Raw genomic sequence first — 22,401 nt, forward strand, 5'->3', positions numbered from 1 at the left:
GCACATCCGGGCCTCGACGGCTCCGGCGCCCAAGGCCCGCTCCTGAGCAGCCAGGATGAGCGCCCCTGCGCTGTCCCCCAGGCCAGTCCCCTCCAGCCACCGATAGGACTTCTTGAGATCAGCCACCTCAGCCACGGTCCGGTGGCACATCCCGCGTAGGGGCCCGCCCCACCACGATGGTCCCCCCCCCAGCGCCCGTCCCTCCGCTCCCCACTTGGGGCAAAAAATGAGCACATAACACCATCCAGTGTGGGTCCTTGGGCAAGAGCCTTCACGCTAATGCGTACCTCATACAATGATGAGAGACAATAAAATGAATGACATGCCAGCTCAGACGTCGCCCGGCCAAACAAGGTCTGCGTCAGGTGCTGGGGAACCAGAGCACCTTGATGAAAAATGGAGCAGAGATGGGCAAGATGCAATAACATGGCTCTGTTGGAATGCTACTACTCAAGCAAGCCTAGTCAGAGAGGTTACATGGAGAGAATGTGGGCTAAATGGTTACTTCGAAACCCACAGTCACGGGTGGCCACGAAACAACTCGTAACTCAGTGTTCCAACATCCACAAACGGCAACTGCTGTCACAACTTGAGATTGATGAGGTACAACGCAGGTTCCATGGTGAGGGGCCCCAGGCTGCCAGATCAGAGGAGGAGTTCATACCAGAGTGAATGCAGATGATGAGATTGGGAGGCCAGCCCCAATGAATGAAATGCTGAGCGAGGCAGCAACTGACCTGAAAGCTAAGATCATGGCAAGAATGAAAGCTGGGAAACCTAGAATCCGATCACAACGGCTATGTGAAGTACCACCTGAAAGTCTCTTGGAAAGTGTGAATTCAGCACTGAGGGCGATCCTTACCGTAACGATCACGGAAATGAACTGATATACGCTTCAGCATCAGTGATCCTTGAGATGCTTGGCTATAAGAGCAACCATGGAAGCCATGAGATACATTACCGACCATGGAAAAGACGGTTCGAGGCTAAGATCAAGGCGGCTCGGAAAGATGTGAGTCAATTGACTGAGGTCCAGAGAGGTGTGATGAAAAGGCCGATCCTGAGAGGTACATCCAGATGACCATATATGAAGCACTCGAAACAAAGGCTCCAAGCCTTGTCCAGCCGCCTAAAGCGGTACACGAAAGAGAATGAGGCCAGACGAATAAACAGGCTGTTTGCAACACAACCTGCGAAAGTGTACGCTCAGTGGCAGGGTCCTAACAACAGAGCTGATCCACCAAGACTGGAAACTGAAAGGTACTGGAGAGGCAGATGGGAGAAGGAGGTTGCACATAACAGCAGTGCACAATGGCTGGTCACCCAAAGAGAGGAGCACAGACACCTCCCTGAACAGAACCCAATTACCATAACAGTGGCAGACATAAAGGAAATAGTCTCAAATATGAAGAACTGGACAGCACCAGGCCCGGACATGGTCCACACTTACTGGCTAAAGAGACTCACAGCACTCCATGAGCGCCCAGCAGCACAAATGAACCAGCTGCCTAGGGATGGGACTCACCCAGGATGGCTAACCGAAGGGCGAACGATCCTTATCATGAAAGATCCCTCAAAGGGTGCAGTCGCATCCAACTATCGGCCAATAACCTGTCCCTCCACAATTTTGGAAGCTCATGTTGCGGCTAAGATAAGTGCACACATGGATCAATACATGAGCGAAGCACGGAAGGGCATTGGTAGAGATACCAGGGGAGCCAAACATCAGCTCCTGGTTGACAGAAAAGTCGCACAAGACTGCAGGTCCCGATGTACCAACCTGTGCACAGCCTGGATTGATTAAAAGAAAGCCTATGACTCGATGCCACATACATGGATCACTGAATGCTTGGATGTGTATAAGGTGAACAGGACCCTAAGAGCCTTCGTTGCGAACTTGATAAGGATGTGGAAAACCACACTTGAAGCCAATGGCAAGCCACTTACCCAAGTGTCCATCAAATGTGGCATATACCAAGGTGATGCACTCTCCCCATTGCTGTTCTGCATAGGACTGAACTCCCTAAGCCAAGTAATCACCAAGACAGGCTATGGATACAGCCTCAGAAATGAAGCTACGATCAGTCACCTCCTCTACATGGATGACATAAAGCTGTATGCTAAGAGTGAAAGGGACATAGACTCCCTGATCCACACAACCAGGATCTACAGCAGCGACATCGGGATGTGATAGTCGGATGGTGACTAAGAGAGGAACGGTAGTCCGGACTGAAGGGGTCTCACTCCCCGAAGGAACAATAGCAGACATTGAGGACAGCTACAAGTACCTCGGTGTACCACAAGCCAATGGCAACCTTGAACTGGCAACAAGGAAAGCGGCTGGGGACTAGTGAGTGTGAGAGTCACTGTCCAGGATGAAACATCCAAGCTCCATGAATACATCAAGGAGAAGGCTCCAACGGATGACGTACTCAGAGAATGTCTCAGACAATGGGCAACAGAGGATGAGGCGCTGGAAGAGGGACCATCATCGGAGGACAAGCCCCTACACGGGAAGTACCACCGGACCATAACTGAAGTGGCCGATCTCAAGAATTCCCATCAGTGGCTAGAGAGGGCTGGCCTGAAGGACAGTACAGAGGCACTCATCCTGGCTGCTCAGGAGCAGGCCCTGAGCACTAGAGCCATTGAGGCCCAGATATACCACACCAGACAAGACCCAAGGTGTAGGTTGTGCAAAGAGGCACCTGAGACGATCTAACACATAACTGCAGGGTGTAAGGTGCTGGCAGGGAAAGCCTATATGGAACGCCATAACCAGGTGGCTGGCATAGTCTACCGAAACATCTGTGCGGAGTACGGACTGGAAACCCCAAGGTCAAAATGGGAAACACCTCCGAAGGTGGTGGAGAATGACAGAGCGAAGATCCTATGGCACTTCCAGATCCAGACTGACAAGATGGTAATGGCGAACCAACCAGATATCCTGATGATAGATAAAGGGCAGAGGAAAGCCGTTGTAGTGGATGTAGCGGTCCCAAGTGCTGGAAACATCAGAAAGAAGGAACACGAGAAACTCGAGAAATCTCAAGGGCTCAGAGAGGAGCTGGAGAGAGCCTGGAAGGTAAAGGGGACAGTCGTGCCTGTGGTGGTCGGAGCACTCGGGGCAGTGACCCCCAAACTAGATGATGAGTGGTTGCAACAGATCCCGAGAACAACATCGGACATCTCAGTCCAGAAATGTGCAGTGCTGGGAACGGCAAGGATACTGCGCAGAACCCTCAAGCTTCCTGGCCTCTGGTAGAGGACCCCAGCTGAATGAGGGATGGACACCACCTGAGGGGTGAGACGAGGATTTTTTTTATAGATATACAGTAGATACACATTCACTCCCATGAACATCCCCAACAACATTAACACCAACACTACAGAAATTCAAACCGTAAAGATTCACATAACCAACCACAAAAGACTACACATATGCAACATGTATATACCCCCCAGAGATACCACCCGACCAGACCACGCCACAGAAGACACAGACATCACCAACACCTTCCAATACATAAACTCGCTGAACAACACCATTCTAACCGCAGACATCAACGCTCACTCAACACAATGGCACTCTCCCTACGACGACCACAGAGGCACCCACATTGCAGACATACTACAAAACTCCCAACAAATCACTCTAAACGCAAACACACCCACCAGAAAACCTACAAACATCAACCAACAACCAACATCACCGGACATCACAACAGCCAGCAACAGCATCACAAACAGAACAACATGGACCACAATACACGCACTCAGTTCAGACCACCTTCCTATCAAAATCACACACAACACGCGTGCTCCTTTCCGCCTACAACAACACCTTCAAACTTACACAAATTACAGGAAAGCAGACTGGGAAGGATACACCTCTGAAATAGAATCAGCACTGGAGAACATAACCTTACCTGACAACATCCACACAGCCAACACCATGCTCACAAACCTCATACTTACAGCAGACAAACACCACATACCCCACGGAAAAATAAAAAGCAAATCACTTCTCCTACCACAACACATCAGAACACTCATCAGCCAAAGAAACGACATCAGACAACAAAACCACCAAGACCCACGCATCACAGACCTAAACAAAGAAATAGACACACAAATCCAAAAACACAAACAAGAGCTATGGAAAGAACACTTAACGGATGCATGGAACCACAGACACAAACAACACATACTCTGGAACACAGTAACAAGACTATCAAACAAAGAACAAAAAGCACCAGAAAACACCACAATACAGTTCGGACAACACACGGCAATATCCAACAAACAGAAAGCACGAGCATTCAACAAACAATTCACCAACATAATACAACACAAAACCAACAGAACATACAGACAACTACAACGCAAAATACGAAAACTCAACACCACGCCCATAACCATCACAGAACAACAAGTCAAACAAGCACTACAACGCTCCAAAAGCAACAACTCCACAGGCCCAGACAACATAAACATCAGACATCTGAAACACCTAGGCCCCAAAGCAATAACACTACTCACACACACTTACAACACATCACTCAACACCAACACCATCCCCGCAATATGGAAGACTGCAAAAATAATCCCAATACCAAAACCCAACAAAAACCACGCACTCGGCCCATCTTACAGACCAATAGCACTACTCAGCCCAATAGCCAAAACAATGGAAAAGGTAATACTACCCTTCATTACCAACAACACTCAACTACCCTCTCACCAACACTGCTTCCGAAAACAACACTCCACAACCACAGCACTACACCACATACACAACATCATAGCCACAGGTTTCAATCAACAAAAACCACCACAACGAACAGTTGCCATAGCCCTAGACATGTCCAAAGCCTTTGACACGGTAAACCTACACACACTCACAAACAAACTCAACAACACTAACACCCCAAACATCATCATCAAATACATCTTCAACTACATAAGGGGACGCAGACAATACACTCAATACCGGGGGGAAACATCAGAACATAGAAACACGAAAACGGGGGTACCACAGGGGGGAGTACTTTCACCAACACTATTCAACATATACATGGCAGACTTACCACAACCACCTCCAAATGTACACAGTTACATATGCAGACGACATCACCATTCTATCCACACATGTCAAACCACAACAGGCACAACAACAAGTACAAAAATATCTCCACGACATATACAACTGGACAAAACAGAACCAACTCACACTCAACGCAGACAAAACCACCACCACTCTGTTCACACCGGATCCGGCAGAATACAGCAACAGGCTCACTTTACAAATAGATAACACCACCCTACCCACAGTCCGCGAACCCAAAATACTGGGATTAACATGGGACCCCAAACTCACCTTCTCAAAACACACACAACACAATCTAACCCGCGCCAAGCAATCAAACAAAATACTTAAAGCCTTAACAACCACTCACTGGGGAAAATCCAAAGAAACTATACTCACCACATACAAAGCAACCACACTCACACGCCTCGAATACGCAAACACTATATGGTCACCAACACTATCGGACACAAACAAGACAAAACTCCAGACCACACAGAACACAGCACTCAGAATAGCAACAGGATGCACACAAGACACAAACATACAACACTTGCATGAGGAAACAAAAACTCTCCCACTGAACACCCATCTAAAACTACACGCATCGCAAATCAGACAAAAAGCCCAACACCCAACCCACCCAATACACCCACTCACTCAACAACCACCACCACCCAGACAAAAGAAACAAACAATCTTCCACAACAACAACTACACACACAACAAAGACACAGCACCACAGGACACCAACAACGACACCATAAAACAGAACATGAAAGACATACACACCCACTTTGTACAAACACACTTGGACACCAGACAACACAACAAAGTAATACATGCACCAGCACCAGAAATAGACCCATCAGAGCAAGACCTACCACACAGAACCAGACAACTCCTAGCACAACTCCGAACCAACAAATCACCAGCCCTCCACTCCTACCTACACAACATTACACCGGACACACACCCAACACCACTCTGTGCGCTATGCGGCACGCAAGTGCACGACACACAACACCTGTTCACCTGCACAAACATACCCACCACACTGACTCCGGAGGACCTCTGGCGAAACCCAAGCGGAGTGGCGGCCCTGCTCGCCCGCTGGGCGGCGGAGGGGGGTCTGGGGATCCGGGAGACGGAGTGAGGGCCCGGTCCCCCAATGTCGGGGCACGGGTGGGGTCGACAACAACAACAACAACAACATAAAAAAAGACTTCCCCTTTAAATATTCCTGCTGCATAATATATCTCCTTTCCTTTCGTAAAGGATGGTCAGAACCTTTCCTAAGCATTATTAAAATTTAGACGATCTTTGCTCCAGGTGCTACCGGCTCATCTCACTCGGTTAGGATAGGAAAGGAAAGTTCCTATGCCAAAATGATAATCCAAAAAGGGCCCCTGTTGGTGGATAATCAGGCCATGGGAGGTGTGAGTAAATTGTGAGGGGGTGTTGGCTGGAGGTAGAAATAATTTTGGTGTCTTGTCCCTGCAGTAGGTTCATTAAAAGAGCAACCAGTGTTTTCACCACCATGGTCGGATCTTACTCTGGAGGGTAACCCATACAGGCAGGTGGCTTGGACAAAATATTTCAACACTGTCAAAGCTGTGTTGTCTGTGCTCCAGTTGAAGGTACGTTATTAGCCTGGAATTCCCATCAATGCCGGCATGTGTCACAAACACCCACCTGTAAAACAAACATGAAAAGAATAATGATTAAATACAAGAAAACAATCAAGTTTCATATCTTGTTTGAAATATCATCTCGGTAGAGAAGGTATTGCTGTGCACTTAAGACTACATGGAGGCAATTTGGAGTTTGTGTAACTTGGATATACAAATGATAAAATTCAATTTAATCTGTGCTGTCCATACAATATGGCTTTCTAATGCTCCCACGAGTACAAATATAAGATGATCCCTTATTACCGAATGAGACGCATATGCCCATCTATGTGCCATAAACTATTGGGGAATGGCACATAGTATGTTCTTCTAGCCACAGTCTGGCTCCATCTCTGGGCTGCAGCAGCTGGCTCAATACGGTTGAGGATTTCTCGAACTCTTTTTCTTTGTACTACAATACCATCAGCACGCAGGTATGCCCTCATCATCTGCAACAGGTTCATAAAACAACACAATAAAGAAAGTACACTTTCACAATGAATATAATGATATATACATGAAGGGACAAGAGTATGTAGCAGAACACTTGCTTCCGAGCCTGATCTGGGAAATTGGCTGTGCAATCTTCTGACATGCTCTTCCAGGTCAACATCATGAATGGGAGTAAATCTATTTCTGGCTGAAATCTGAAAAAACTTCATTTTTTTATGCAGGTATGAAGAGGAACAACACAACATCTCAGTGATGGCTCTCACTGTAAAGCCCTGAGTGGGGAGCAGTTCAATTTGATCACTTGTAATGTCAAGTGCTGGTCTTCCTCGTCTACCTAAAGTATGGAAATAAAAGGATTAAGGAATTCAAGCAAACGAATCACTACGTGTTTTTTATATACTGTATACAGTACAGGCATATAGACACAGATGTACATAAAAGTATATGCAGCTTCAAAACCACGAGCAGCTATTTTCTCTAACCATTTTACTCAAGAAAAAAATAATTGAAACTTATAATTGAATAACTAAAAGATCACTAGTTATTGCTTAAAAGTGTACAGCCATCGCGTTACTTAATAGTCTACTGATTTGCAGGAAAACCACTGGTATAAAACGACGTTTGACAGGGTAAGTCACAGCAAGTCGTCAGTAAAACCCGTGTGTAGTTCGAATAAAAATACATACGAAAAACCAATGACAAAAAATGGTAGCCATTTTACCTGTGTGCAAACGATGTGCCACATGGGAACAAACACGTCCACCATTAGGAGTGGGTCCCGCAATGATGACAGATCGGAGATCTATTGGACTTTGAATCAAACTTTGAATAGTATCAGCGCTAAACTGGTCACTAACTCTTCTTAAATTAGCAATTGAAATGTTTATCGCGCGTGCTTCACTTTCACCGGCAGACCCTTGATGACAGGCACTCTCTATTGCCCTGCACCTTCGCCGAATACGTCTCAGGACACTGTCCGCCATTGTTGTTTTAAAAAACTAAGTGGGCACAGAATTTCCAAAATCATGAGCCCTGACTGGTGGGATGACACCATTTTGAAACGTACAGCCAATAGGATACCGTTACATGTTTTCGTAATCATCCTTATTTGCATTTAATGCAAGTACAGTGTAATGTCACTAGCACTACAAGTGGGCACATTTATGGCCTTACATGTTCACTAGTAAGCGTCAAAATCATCTTACCAGTGAACTAGTGGGCACATTTATGGCCTTAAATGTTCAGTAGTAAGCGTCAAAATAATCTTATTAGTGAACTAGTGGGCGTTTTGCGGCTTACATGTTCACTAGTAAGCGTCAAAATGACCTTACTAGTGAACTAGTGAGCGTTTTGTGGCTTACATGTTCACTAGTAAGCGTCAAAATGACCTTACTAGTAAACTAGTGAGCGTTTTGTGGCTTACATGTTCACTAGTAAGCGTCAAAATGATCTTACTAGTGAACTATTGGGCGTTTTGTGGCTTACATGTTCACTAGTAAGCCTCAAAATGATCTTACTAGTGAACTAGTAGGCGATGTGTGGCTTACATGTCAACTAGTAAGCCTCAAAATGAACTTACTAGTGAACTAGTGGGCACATTTATGGCCTTACATGTTCACTAGTAAGCGTCAAAATGATCTTACTAGTGAACTACTGGGCGTTTTGTGGCTTACATGTTCACTAGTAAGCGTCAAAATGACCTTACTAGTGAACTAGTGGGCGTTTTGTGGCTTACATGTTCACTAGTAAGCGTCAAAATGATCTTACTAGTGAACGAGTGAGCGTTTTGTGGCTGACATGTTCATAAATAAGCGTCAAAATGATCTTACTAGGGAACTAGTGGGCGTTTTGTGGCTTACATGTTCACTAGTAAGCGTCAAAATTACCTTACTAGTGAACCAGTGAGCGTTTTGTGGCTTACATGTTCACTAGTAAGCGTCAAAATGACCTTACTAGTGAACTAGTGAGCGTTTTGTGGCTTACATGTTCACTAGTAAGCGTCAAAATGATCTTACTAGTGAACTAGTGGGCGTTCTGTGGCTTACATGTTCATTAGAAGCCTCAAAATTATCTTACTAGTGAACTAGCGGGCGTTTTGTGGCTTACATGTCAACTAGTAAGCCTCAAAATGATCTTACTAGTGAACTAGTGGGCACATTTATGGCCTTACATGTTCACTAGTAAGCGTCAAAATGACCTTACTAGTGAACTAGTGGGCAATATGGAATAAATACTCAAAGGGCTTGCCAGGCAAGCCCATTGAGTATTTAAAGGGTTCAAAGGGCTTGCCTGGCAAGCCCTTTGAGTATTTATTCATCCGTGATGGTATTGTAGACCAATGAGAGCACGTCCGACAGACACGTGGACTTCGGGCGGCCAATCATGATGCATTTCGAGCCAAGCCCCAACAAAAACGGAGGAGAAAACTTTCAGACGCTTTGAAAGCTTTTGGGGTACATATTACTCTTGTTGTTACACAAAATTTTGTTTTACGATTATTTTAGGCGGTAACGTTATGGTGTAAATGTCAAATACGTGGTCAATTTATCAAGATGAAGCCTGCTTAAAAATTTGCTCCAACAATTTTGGAGATGTGTCTGACTTTGACAGCAATGGCGGCAGTTCAACGCTGACAGTCGCAGTCGGGTGCAGATTTATTTCGGCAGGACTTTCTAAAATCTGCCGTTTGCTCTGACAGTTCTCTGTCTGACAGTCACATTTTGTCTTATTACTCACAAGCTAATTGACATTTAAAAAAAGAGTTAATGTTTGGAACACGATTTTGCTCTTACTGTTTGCTGCCTTAGTTCGTTTGAAATATTCGCTTCCTGCATTACATGAAGTACATTTTTTAATATTCACAAGACTGTAACTGTGCATTATAAATAATGTCACATTTGCACTATGTTTTACTGGATCTACAACTAAACTAGGTCCTCGTTTCTGGGAGAGTCCACAGCACCTCCTGTATCACAACCATTCTGCCGGCACACCTTCAGCAGCACGATGTTTCTAACGGGAGCTGGAGGGTGATCAGCTTCATTGAAGAACAGGAGGAGGAGAGGCACAACGTTTGTCATTTGTGATATGTTTTTAGACTTTTCTCCTAACTAAAAAAACTATGTTTTGTTAATTTCTTGATATAGTTCTTGTATTTAAATATTTTAACAATCAAATATTTTTCAACTGTGTTTTAGATATGAATTGTATGAAATAAATCAGTGAAGCCCCATTCAAATTCTACTCTATCTAATCTGCTCGATCACACTGCTGTCAACCTGCTGTACCTCCAAACGCCTTGGCTTACTCGCAGTTGGAGGGTTCCCCCCGAACGGGGGGACAAATCAAGGAACCAATCCCTGCACCCCGAACGGGGTGCCCTTACGGCCGTTTTTTTTTTTTTCGGCTAACCGCCCCCTGAACCTGGCAGGGTGGCGGGCGGACCTTTTGCTCCAGGCGGGGGACATAGAGACAAATCCGGGGCCCACACAGACACTCTCACGCACGCAACAAACACACACACAACAAACTACCTGGACATGCGACATTTGCACACAACAGATTACAAGAAGACAGACATCCTTCAGATGCAACCACCACACACCACACTGGGTACACAAACATTGCACAAACATTGCACAAACATAAACACTAGACAATACAACATAACATGGAAATGCAGACTACATCCCAAAACACCACCACGAACAACAACACCTCGTAGGACACCAACAGGCAGCAGAGCACAAACAGACCAAAACAACACACTCGCCTCACCAACACTACCCTCAAAGGCAACACGGACAGACAACTCCAACAGAGATACAACAAACACAAGACCACCCCCCCAAACCTGGACCTGCAATAGCTGCAATAGAATCATCACACGCAGACAAACCTCACTCAGATGCAACTCAACACACCCACACTGGATACACAGACATTGCTCCGGCATCACCACCCGCCAATACACAAACACGTGGACATGCAGAACACACACGCAAACAACAAACACCCCAACACCACAACCCCCGAACAACCCACAAAGAACAACACCCACCAACAAAAACAACAAACACACACTGACCATACTACAAATAAACATCAACGGCATCCAAAACAAGAAAACAGAACTAGAAGAACTCGCCTCACAACAGCACGCAGACATCATCACCATACAAGAAACCAAACTAGAAAAACAACACACCTCGTCTCACCAACTACACCAGCATTAGGAAAGACAGAGAACACAAGGGAGGAGGAGGACTGCTCACATACATTCACAAATCAGTCACATTCACTCCCATGAACATCCCCAACAACATTAACACCAACACTACAGAAATTCAAACCGTAAAGATTCACATAACCAACCACAAAAGACTACACATATGCAACATGTATATACCCCCCAGAGATACCACCCGACCAGACCACGCCACAGAAGACACAGACATCACCAACACCTTCCAATACATAAACTCGCTGAACAACACCATTCTAACCGCAGACATCAACGCTCACTCAACACAATGGCACTCTCCCTACGACGACCACAGAGGCACCCTCATTGCAGACATACTACAGAACTCCCAACAAATCACTCTAAACGCAAACACACCTACCAGAAAACCTACAAACATCAACCAACAACCAACATCACCGGACATCACAACAGCCAGCAACAGCATCACAAACAGAACAACATGGACCACAATACACGCACTCAGTTCAGACCACCTTCCTATCAAAATCACACACAACACGCGTGCTCCTTTCCGCCTACAACAACACCTTCAAACTTACACAAATTACAGGAAAGCAGACTGGGAAGGATACACCTCTGAAATAGAATCAGCACTGGAGAACTTAACCATACCTGACAACATCCACACAGCCAACACCATGCTCACAAACCTCATACTTACAGCAGACAAACACCACATACCCCACGGAAAAATAAAAAGCAAATCACTTCTCCTACCACAACACATCAGAACACTCATCAGCCAAAGAAACGACATCAGACAACAAAACCACCAAGACCCACGCATCACAGACCTAAACAAAGAAATAGACAAACAAATCCAAAAACACAAACAAGAGCTATGGAAAGAACACTTAACGGATGCATGGAACCACAGACACAAACAATACATACTCTGGAACACAGTAACAAGACTATCAAACAAAGAACAAAAAGCACCAGAAAACACCACAATACAGTTCGGACAACACACGGCAATATCCAACAAACAGAAAGCACGAGCATTCAACAAACAATTCACCAACATAATACAACACAAAACCAACAGAACATACAGACAACTACAACGCAAAATACGAAAACTCAACACCACGCCCATAACCATCACAGAACAACAAGTCAAACAAGCACTACAACGCTCCAAAAGCAACAACTCCACAGGCCCAGACAACATAAACATCAGACATCTGAAACACCTAGGCCCCAAAGCAATAACACTACTCACACACACTTACAACACATCACTCAACACCAACACCATCCCCGCAATATGGAAGACTGCAAAAATAATCCCAATACCAAAACCCAACAAAAACCACGCACTCGGCCCATCTTACAGACCAATAGCACTACACAGCCCAATAGCCAAAACAATGGAAAAGGTAATACTACCCTTCATTACCAACAACACTCAACTACCCTCTCACCAACACGGCTTCCGAAAACAACACTCCACAACCACAGCACTACACCACATACACAACATCATAGCCACAGGTTTCAATCAACAAAAACCACCACAACGAACAGTTGCCATAGCCCTAGACATGTCCAAAGCCTTTGACACGGTAAACCTACACACACTCACAAACAAACTCAACAACACTAACACCCCAAACATCATCATCAAATACATCTTCAACTACATAAGGGGACGCAGACAATACACTCAATACCGGGGGGAAACATCAGAACATAGAAACACGAAAACGGGGGTACCACAGGGGGGAGTACTTTCACCAACACTATTCAACATATACATGGCAGACTTACCACAACCACCTCCAAATGTACACACAGTTACATATGCAGACGACATCACCATTCTATCCACACATGTCAAACCACAACAGGCACAACAACAAGTACAAAAATATCTCCACGACATATACAACTGGACAAAACAGAACCAACTCACACTCAACGCAGACAAAACCACCACCACTCTGTTCACACCGGATCCGGCAGAATACAGCAACAGGCTCACTTTACAAATAGATAACACCACCCTACCCACAGTCCGCGAACCCAAAATACTGGGATTAACATGGGACCCCAAACTCACCTTCTCAAAACACACACAACACACTCTAACCCGCGCCAAGCAATCAAACAAAATACTTAAAGCCTTAACAACCACTCACTGGGGAAAATCCAAAGAAACTATACTCACCACATACAAAGCAACCACACTCACACGCTCGATCAGTCACCTCCACACTGCAGTTCCAAAACAACAATGGCGGAGCCACCCGGGTTTGCAACAGAAAAAAAAAACACAAGCAGCCAACACCTGCCCAAAAAGATGTTTGTGAGAAATACAAACAACAAAAAAGTCACTGATGCAAAAGCACGGAGACTATGTTTATATGCAGACGTACTATATGCTCATGTATACATGACATTTTCAATGGTCAATTTCAACACCAGGTTGGTCATACTTTTTTTTACCAAGAAAACACCTTTATTTCAGGCTTGTAACAGGACTGTACTGTGTTATGGCTGCTTCATCATCGCCGTCGCGAGTCGTTATGAGTACAAATATTTTTATTTGTTGATATTTCTATCTTAATATACTGTATGATACATTTTAACCGTGTTTGATCATTTAAAAAATGTGTTAAAACACCGTAAAAACTTTTTTTTTTTAAACGTTCTGGAAATGATTTTATAACTTGCCTAAGGTGTGTAAATTGAAGGAAACAACTGTAACATTCGTTCATCTATTTTCTATATTGCTCATGAGAGTCACAGGTGACCCGGATCCTATCCCAGCTCAATCCCGATGATAGGCATGATAAACCCTGGACTGGTCACCTCTCTATTGCAGGGCACTTATCGACAAACATCAATTCACACCTAAGGATTTGTTCTTAGTTTTCAATTAACCCAAAAAGTGTGGTTTTGGAATGCAGGAGGAAGCCAGAGTACAGGCATAAAATCCCAACAAACATGGAGAGTGCATGCAAACTTCTGGAGGCCCAAGCTCGGATTCTAACAACCGGCCTCAGGACTGTTAAGTGACCACAACATATTATATATAATTTTACTTTCACCTTAATGAGTAACTTTTTTATTCAGTTCACATACTGTAAATACTTTTTAAAAAATGTATAATTTTCAAAGGCATTAAAAAGTTACTCACGTTTTTTATTTTTTTTATTTTTAAGGTTACCTCTATCCGCTGTTGCAGCAAGATGTAATGGTTACTTTAGGCCAGTGGTCCTCAACTAGAAATGCTGTAGGTCCACTTTTGTTTTTTTTAATAAGACCAAGGTCCAATTCCATGCTCGGGAATCATGGGTAGCAGGGCTATATGCCCATTTAGTATGGTAAAGCCAAGCTTATACAAATCAACACTCCTCACAACCAATCAATAATGGGGTGCATGAAAATAACAATTATTCACTTTGCCAGTACACAGCAAATAATGAGAGGTATTGTGTTGAGGCACAGGAACTCTTATTTTGTTAAGTTGTGCCTGCTTAATAATACAAATAGCCCTTTTAGGGAAATAAGACATTTTTACTTTAACTTTGTTAAACAGTAGTTGTCTTTTTTCCCTTACTTTAACAAAAAACAAAGCACTAATTTTACCAAAATAATACTAAACATGAAAACAAAAATATCCTTTTCATGTGTACAATTCCCCTTTTCAAATCCCCTCTGAAATCACGTAAAAATATATCAGAAGAGGAGTTAAGAACCATTTTAAATACTGACACAAGGAGCACAGGACTGTGCAGTGCTGTTCTTCCACTATAAGTGAATGCAATGTCTGAGGCATGCAAATATTATTTGAGGACGCCATTGTGACGCTCATTTACCTTGCGGTGTCCTGCTGTTAAATAGCTGCAAAGGACCCCGGGAAGACAGTGGAAAAATCCTGCGCACTATGCGGGTGTTCGGCCGTCTCGTTTTTGCCCCCCGCGACTCTCGGGTTCGACGGCGGGTATCGTCCGAGGCGCACCCTTCGGGCCGCCACGAGGATTTTAGTGGAAAGTGAATGCAATGTCTGAGGCATGCAAATATTATTTGAGGACGCCATTGTGACGTTCATTTAGCTTGCGGTGTTATGCTGTTAAACAGCTGCAAAGAACCCCGGGTAGACGGGAGCAGAACTGCACACAATCGAAACCTCTCGCGATTCGTTTTGTCCAATTGTCTGTGAGCGGCTCTCCTGGGCTGAAGCTGTGAGCACACTGTGGCGTTGCGCATGCGTCTGTTTCCTGACACAATCCTCCATTTTGAATCGCCGTGTTAGCGTTAGCTTGTGGCGCAATGTAAACACCGACTAGTAAAAAGGAGGTGAACTCACGTGGCGAGTAGAATGGCGTGCAGTTTATTGGGAAAATAAACTGTCGCATGCGCGACGCCAGAACTGCACACAGCGTCAGCATATACGATACGCTGATTGGCTCATTTGAATTTAAGGTGTTCCCATACATAACCGTCAGCTGTCAGCACGCGTCTATCCCAATGCACACGCATTCAAAATGCCTCGGACGAGTAGTTTTAAGAGAGAGGGGGCGGCGGGCGGGCAAATTATTTTATTTTTCATTTCGGACGACAAGACAAGGTGGTACATTTCGAAACCCGCGCGCGGCTTTCGCGCACATGGCTAATTTGCATGCGCACTGGGGCGTTCCGAGCCCTCGTCTGACAGTGTGTTGCAAGATGGCGCGGCCGTCGACCCGCCGCGCGCGGCGACCCGAAGGGCGCGCCTCGGACGATACCCGCCGTCGAACCCGAGCGTCGCGTTATGTTACCTGCTGTAAAATCCTGCGCACTATGCGGGTGTTCGGCCGTCTCGTTTTTGCCCCCCGCGACGCTCGGGTTCGACGGCGGGTATCGTCCGATGCGCGCCCTTCGCCGCTGACCGGTTCCGACCGCCGTCCGAGGCATTTTGAATGCGTGTGTATTGGGAGAGACGCGTGCTGACGGTTAAGTATGGGCACACCTTAAATTCAAATGAGCCAATCAGCGTATCGTATATGCTGACGCTTAGGTATGGGCACACCTTAAATTCAAATGGGCCAATCAGCGCATCGTATATGCTGACGCTAAGGTATGGCACACCTTAAATTCAAATGAGCCAATCAGCGCATCGTTATCGCCACATGCCCTCCTCAGACAGGGTCTCCGGTTAGTCAAACATTAAGATAAGATAAGATATCCTTTTTTCGTCCCACACTACGGAAATTTACAGCCTCCAGCAGCAAGAATGTATGTAGAAAGAAGAAAGAGAAAAAAAACAACAAACATCTTTCAATTAAATGCAATATGAACACAAAATGGATAAATCGCAGTACTATTTACAATTTTCCTTCACATCATTTAATTATTATTATGATTGTTATTTTTTATTCATCAGCCTGACAGCAGTCGGTAGGAACCAGCGTCGGTATCTCTCCTTCTTGCAGCGCGGGTGTAACAGTCTCTGGCTGATGGAGCTACCAAGTGCTGTCAGGGCGGGCTGGAGGGGGTGGGAGGGACTGGCCATCATAGCTTTTAGCTTAGTTAGCATCCTTCTGTTGCCCACCTCCTCCAGAGTGTCAAGGGAGCAACCCAGGACAGAACTGGCCTTCCTGACCAGTCGCTCCAGTCTCTTTCTGTCCCGGGCTGAGATGCTGCCTGACCAGCAGACAATGCCATAATGGATGGCCGAGGCCACCACCGAGTGGATAGAACATCTTAAGGAGTGACCCCTGAACCCCAAAAGACCTCAGTTTCCTGAGTAGGAAACTGTCCTTTCCTAATCAGGGTGTCCGTGTTTATACACACAAAGTCGCGCTGCTGCGGTCCTCTGCATTACATCTGTTAGTGAACGCAAAGAATACAACGGATAATAAACGCCATCAGGCGCCGACAGGTATGGCAGCCTCAGTCACACGCTCCCTAGTATTATCCCTGTTTTTGTCATTTTCGTTTATTTTTGCCGACCCTGAGCGGCTTACTTACACGAGGGAAAAGTTGCTGCGCATTGGGGAGGCTACGCTCGGCCTTTTTTCACCATCCCATCGATCCATCTTGCTAATCTACGATCTCTGCCAACTAAGATGGATGAACTTCTTCTCACAAAGACCAACAAAACCTTTGCACGTTCTGCTGCGCTCTGCTTCACTGAAACCTGGCTCAGTGACCGCCACCCGGATTCCGCGCTACATCTACCGGCTTCCGCCTTCTCCGAGCCGACCGCGACACGGAGCTATCAGGGAAATCGAAAGGTGGTGGGATTTGCTTCTATATCAACGAAGAATGGTGCACTGATGTCACGAAGCTCGACGCACACTGCAGCCCGGACCTGGAGTCGCTGTCTTTAAACTGCAAGCCATTCTACTCGCCACGTGAGTTCACCTCCTTTTTACTAGTCAGTGTTTACATTGCGCCACAAGCTAACGCTAACACGGCGATACAAAACGCTAGCCGAACAAGTAAACAAACTCGAACTAAAATACCCAGAGTCACCCCTGATCATTTTGGGCGATTTTAATAGAGCACACCTTAACCGTGAAATTCCCAGATATAAGCAGCACATCGACTGTTTCACCAGAGAAGGCAACATTCTAGACCACAGCTATTCAACAATCAAAAATGCATACCGATCAGTCGCCCGTGCAGCATTGGGTCTTTCTGACCACAATTTAATCCACTTAATACCTACATACAGACAGAAACTCAAATGTGTTAAACCGGTTGTTAAAACTGTGAAAAAATGGACAGATGAAGCAAAGCTAGCTCTACAAGAATGCTTAGACTGCACTGACTGCATATGACCAAATAACCTATAAAAGCAGTTAAGATGGATGAGCAAGACTGATCCGCTGATGACGGCAGATAATATATTTTTTTCCTTTTTGTGGCCGAGTATTATCTTTTTAACTTTTTAATACATTACTATTTTTACCGTGACAACAGAGAGAAACACTGGCCTGTTGATAATTCTACATAGAAGCATGAGAATGACTGTGATGGGCCTTTCCAATAAATCAATCATGCCAGAATCGAACTCTGCACCTCTCCACTGTGATGCCATGCGCTAACCAGTCAATCATAGGGCCGCCCAAAATTAAAATCCTCGACAGTGATTTCATTCACAATGGTGTTTAATTCATTCAGAATGTGGGTTCAATTTTTTATCTTTTGGTTTAATGACAATGGCATTCCAATTACTTAGGGCATTGTTTTAGTTTGACTAGTTGTCGTTTTATGAAAAGAAAATTAGGAAAGTCACAATGCTACCTGTGGTTTGTGGTATTTTTTTTCCACAGCAAGAAAGTTCAGTTTATGATGCAATTTTGAATGACTATAAATTATTGGAGTAGGCCTTAATCCTTTTGATGACATGAAAACTAGTGACTCCCCGTAGACAAAGGAAAATGTGTATTACAAAGCCGTAACAGTCTCAGTTGTAAAAAAAAAAAAGATTGTCTCTGCTTTGCAATTGGGAAAAAATATATTTATTTCATAAAGCATACACTGTTTTAGGACTCAGAGACAGACAACCATTTACAAAGACTCACCGTCAACACTATAGCTCATTTATAGTGTAGTGATAAATGAACCTTTTTTTTGTTTTCCGCTATCCATTTAGTGGCAGTATGTACTAGTATGGTGACCTGGTAAAACTCACCAAGGTGAGCATGTATGTTTGCTGGTTGGTTTTAGTTTGTGCTGGTTATCTGGTAAAAGTCAGAGTTGTGAAAGAGGTTGAATACATTTGTGAGACAATTTTTGGAAAAAAATGTAATCTTCAAAACATTCATAAAGTGCAAAGTAATTAACAAGATTTAATAAAAAAGAGCAAATCCCAGGATGAGTGTATGTGAATGCTTGTCGCAGATAAGAGACAAAAAAGACTGGTGTGTTTGATGAGGATATTATTATATCGAAACATTTTCAATTGAATTTTAGACTGAAAAACGTACGGTAATTAACTAAATTAAATGAAACCACTTTTTACAATGCTCGGGGTAAGTTTAACATGTGATGTAAAAATAAAACATCTAATGTTGAACTTGAAAATAAAGAAAAATACTGCCAAGTAGAATATGCATTACAAAATATTAAGCACACATAATGGGAACAGGAGCAGCTCTGCTTGGCTATCAGGAATTAGAGCAGGCATTTGTGCAAACATACATAGGATGATGCACTGTATGCATAGTAGTAATGCTAAAAAAAAATAAAAATAAATACTAGTTCACTAGTAAGATCATTTTGACGCTTACTAGTGAACATGTAAGGCCATAAATGTGCCCACTAGTTCACTAGTAAGATCATTTTGAGGCTTACTAGTTGACATGTAAGCCGCAAAACGCCCACTAGTTCACTAATAAGATTATTTTGACGCTTACTAGTGAACATGTAAGGCCATAAATGTGCCCACTAGTTCACTGGTAAGATCATTTTGACGCTTACTAGTGAACATGTAAGGCCAAAAATGTGCCCACTTGTAGTGCTAGTGACATTACATTGTACTTGCATTACATGCAAATAAGGATGATTACGAAAACATGTAACGGTATCCTATTGGCTGTACGTTTCAAAATAGTATCATCCCACCAGTCAGGGCTAATGATTTTGGAAATTCTGTGCCCACTTAGTTTTTTAGAACAACAATGGCGGACAGCGTCCTGAGACGTATTCGGCGAAGGTGCAGGGCAATAGAGAGTGCCTGTCGTCAAGGGTCTGCCGGTGAAAGTGAAGCACGCGCGATAAACATTTCAATTGCTAATTTAAGAAGAGTTAGTGACCAGTTTAGCGCTGATACTACCATTTTTTGTCGTTGCTTTTTTGTATGTATTTTTATTCGAACTACACACGGGTTTTACTGACGACTTTGTTTCACAGGTGGGGGTTTGTGACACATGCTGGCATTGATGGGAATTCAACTTCGCTGCGTATGAGACGTCTACTTTCAGCCAATTTGGGTGCCTGACTAATCCGGAATAGGAGCGGATCCCTCATACGTATACCAAAAGAAATTGTATTATAAAAATGCTTTAGTTACAAAATAAGGTCACACGGCCAATAAAGTACAACATAAAACGCTGGTAACAAAATTACCAGGATAAGAATGAGGGTAACAAAAAGTTCTTGCAAACAGCAAGGGAAATTGCAAATGAAAAATCACAACAAAATGCTTTCAGTGTCTCTTTTATTTATTACATATGAGAATTTTAAATGTTGGTATATATTTTAGCAATCGTCATGGATGTTGCCATGTTTGATTTGCTTTCATGGGCCACATAAAATAATGTGGCAGGTCAGATCTGGGCCCTTAACTTTGACACCTATGCTGTATAGTATCCATACAGTGTTAATCAATCCAATTTTACAAGTGCAAAATCTCCAAGTACTCCGGTTTCCTCCCACATTCCAAAAACATGAATGGCAGATTGATTAAACACTCTAAATTGTCCCTGGGTGTGAGTGCGGATGGTTGTTCGTCCCTCTGTGCCTTGAAATTGGCTTGCAACCAGTTCAGGGTGTCCCCCGCCAACTGCCCGAAGACTGCTGGGATAGACTCCAGCACCCCCTAACCGGCGACCCTTGTGAGGTTAAAGCGGATCACAAAATGGATGGATGGATAATTAATACGCAATTAGTATTGTGTGTGTTTTCTATTTTACTTTTGCCCTCCACTGTGTGTGTGTGTGTATATATATATATATATATATATATATATAGGGTGTCCATAAAGTCTCTTTACCATTTCAAAAATGTATTAAAAATGCAATTGATTAGATATTTCATTCAGATTTGTTCTATTGTAACATTATATATACAGTATATATACCTGTATATATACAGTATATATACATACATGTATTATATATATATATATATATATATATAGAGTGAGAGAGAGAGAGAGAGAGAGAGAGAGAGAGAGAGAGAGAGAGAGAGAGAGAGAGAGAAAGAGAGAGAGAGAGAGAGAGAGAGAGAGAGAGAGAGAGAAAGATTAATCAAAAGTATGAATTGTTTTTATAAAATCACTTCTGTACATTCTTCTTCAGTTATTATGAGCCGGATGCGTAAGGGTTAAAGCTTTAAGACTGAATATTCATTCTCTGAATATTGACCAATCAAAATTCTTGTCCCGCCTGCTTCATTTGCATGCAGCCCACTTGTGAACATGTCGGTGTTCGAGTCGCAACTGAGACATGAATGATCGCATGTTACAGTTGACATGCTCACTTGTAAGGGCCAAATGTCCACTGGGTACACTAGTTAAGGTGTTCTGGCCTTAGCAGTGAACTTGTCAGTTTAAAAATTGATCACTAGCTCACTAGTAAGGCATATTATGTCCACTAGTTACACTAGTTGGATCTTCTAAACCTTACTAGGTGACTAGTGAGGTTCAAAATGTTGATGAGCAAAAACATGTCTGCAAGGATCCGCGCACATTAATCGCTAAAATGGTGCTTTGAGATACATGTTGAATTTGTTCTGTGACCATGCTCAAACTCAAAACAGAATTGAAATGAATGGACATGCCATCAATCTGTTTCAGCCGTCCATGCCTAAAAACATGTAAGGACAATAGTCTATAATATAGTTTATTAAAAAAATAAAGTAATGACATAATTAAAAATTTAGAATGTCCCACCCAAATCACAGAGCACACGGAGTGAGCCATGCTGAGTTCAAAGCACCATCAACAAACATCCATAGACCTTCCATTGTGCATCACAGACAATGAAAGCTATGACCCATTCCTTCGATAAAGCACATATGACCTTGCTGGCCAAGCAGGTAGCGGGAAGGCATCTTCAGAGCTTTCCATAATGCATGACGATTTTGAGTGGTGGGAAGGCAAACATCCGCCTCATGATCAATAGGCGGGGATGACGTCATCGCGTTTGATGACAGAATTAAATGTTCCTCCTTAGTTGGAGTAAAGCGTGGCTCGT

Source organism: Hippocampus zosterae, unplaced genomic scaffold (genome assembly GCF_025434085.1).
Source record: "Hippocampus zosterae strain Florida unplaced genomic scaffold, ASM2543408v3 HiC_scaffold_40, whole genome shotgun sequence".
Lineage (NCBI taxonomy): Eukaryota > Metazoa > Chordata > Actinopteri > Syngnathiformes > Syngnathidae > Hippocampus > Hippocampus zosterae.